Consider the following 2,417-nt stretch of genomic DNA (forward strand, 5'->3'; position numbering starts at 1 on the left):
TGTGAATGTGTGGAATCTGGAACACACATGTCAGCTTTTCCTCTCAGAGGGGAAGCACAACCTGCGGGGAATGATGAGGAGGGTGTGTGAGAGTGTGTGTGTGTGTGTGTGTGTGTGTGTGTGTGTGTGTGTGTGTGGAAGAGCTGATGAAGAAAGATCCTAGTCAATTTTCCTGTTTCAGTTGTATCCAAATGATGTTGCTCTTCCTTGTTACCTTATCTTGATGGTGGATACCAGTTCCCTATTGAACATGGTTCTTTGCTATTGCTGCTGCTGCAATTTCAACTGATATTCTACTGGACAACACACCTCACTTTCATTTTCATTTTCACAGACTCCCATGCCCTGATTATAGAGAGAGAAGGGGCTTCAGAACCTCACACACAAGGGTTCAGACACTGATGCCCCGTGGTCCATCATTTAACCATATTTATTGAGTCCCTCCTATGTATCATACACTGAAAAGACATGACTATGTGAGTCTTGTTTTTTTTTTGGCATTGAAGTTATAATGAAGTAACAGAAAATACCCAAGTGAAGACACAGCAAGGTGCAAGGGAGAGCTCAGGGCTCTGAAGGAAAGTAACCTAGGATGAACAGGGAGGCTACTGAGAGGATGACCCTTGAGCAGGGACCTGAGAAGAAGGTGGGCCAGGGGAGCTCTGAGCAGATTGTGCATCAGATGAAGTTGATGGTCCCTTCCTGTACCAGGAGTGGGGTATTCCTGATGAGGAAGAGTGAAGAGATCAACGAAGGTGAACAGATGGAGTAGGAGGCACCGTGAGATTAGGTCACTTTGGCAAATCACCTTTGAGCTTTAATTTTTAACTAAACAATAAAAGTACTAATACATAATTTGGAAGAATTTACTTTAAGATCTACAGCAAATTTTTCCATGGGCTTATTATATGCCTGGTTCAACATAAGAGAGCTAGTTATTTTTCATGGTTATCCTCCCTCTCTACCCTCTGTGCCTAGTTCTGTACCTCCCTAGGCACCTGACATGAACTGCACTTACCAGCTTCCTCTGCAGACTGACCACAGGCTTGGGAAGGAAGTGGAACATTTCTTTTCACCTCCAGTATTGCTGCTGCATTTCTGGCAATAGCTGCACTTTCCCAAGTACCAGACTCTTAGAGGAAGTCCTTCCTCCATGGTTTCAGTTTTTTGGATCTTTCAACACTCTTTCCCCTGGTCAGTCAACTTTATGGATGGCAATTGCTTTCTACAGTTGACCATCTCTGAGAAGCACCTTTCTTTGTGTTTGCTTTGTTTGCGTCACAAGCTCTGATCTCAATTCTGTAGGTAACATTACCATTACATTTTCTTAATTTGACAAAATTATAATTAACCTAAATATTACTTCATGTACTTATCTCTTTTTTTGTAATGTAAAATTTCTCCTCTCAGTGATTTTCAAAACGAACATACATTATTATTAACTAGCTACCACATTCTGCTGTAGAGCTGTGTGACTTCCTCATAAGAATACAGATTGTTAAATTTAGGGCAAGACAAGGTAAGCACTTTCCTTCAAAATCATTAATTTAATTATACCTTTTGCCAGCTAATGTGAGATTCACAGGTTTCAGGAATTAGGTATGAACCCATATTTTGACGGGTTCACCATTCAACCCACCATACAATGTCATGAATTTGGGTTCTGATTTATCTCCAAAACTTTAAGAGAATAAGGCTCAGTCTGAAGATCAGGATTAAATGTTGACAAAGATAAGCAGAACATAGTTTGCTTTTCATAGGAAATAAGGCAAATTAATATTGTATAGTCCCTAAACTTCCATGTGTTTATCTTTTCAGGTGATGGAGCAAGACACTGTGTTATGTATAGCTGGTTTAACACTGAACAACCCTGCTTTTGTATCCTAACCTTGACCTTCTTACCTTTTCTTCCATTCTAATCCCTTTTAATCCCATCTCAATCTAGGTGTTAGATTGAGATGCATTTGTTCATTTCTTCAATTTCTAAAAAAAAAAAAAAAAAAAAAAAAAAAAAAAAACCAGCCACACCATAGAATCCAAGAATGAACTCTTTCTACTTCTTTACTCCCAAAGAGTTTTTGCCTAGCAATGTAAAGCATATTCAAGTCATTTTCAGAATTTTCTGGGGAAAAAAAATAGGAGGGGACTAGAGAAAATGTCTTGCTTTATCACCTGAAAAAGTAAATACATGGAAGTTCAGGGACTATACAATATTAATTTATATCCTATGTAAAGCAAACTATGTTCTGCTTATCTTTGTCAGTATTTAATCCTGATCTTCAGACTAAGCCTTATTCATTTAAAGTTCTGGAGAAAAATCAGAACCCCAATTTCATGATGACACTTCACACATCATCAAAATTAAAAAAATACAAATTTTCTAAAATATCTATACTTCTATTCTGAAGAACCCTATC

Source organism: Ictidomys tridecemlineatus, chromosome 5 (assembly GCF_052094955.1).
Source record: "Ictidomys tridecemlineatus isolate mIctTri1 chromosome 5, mIctTri1.hap1, whole genome shotgun sequence".
NCBI classification, from domain to species: domain Eukaryota; kingdom Metazoa; phylum Chordata; class Mammalia; order Rodentia; family Sciuridae; genus Ictidomys; species Ictidomys tridecemlineatus.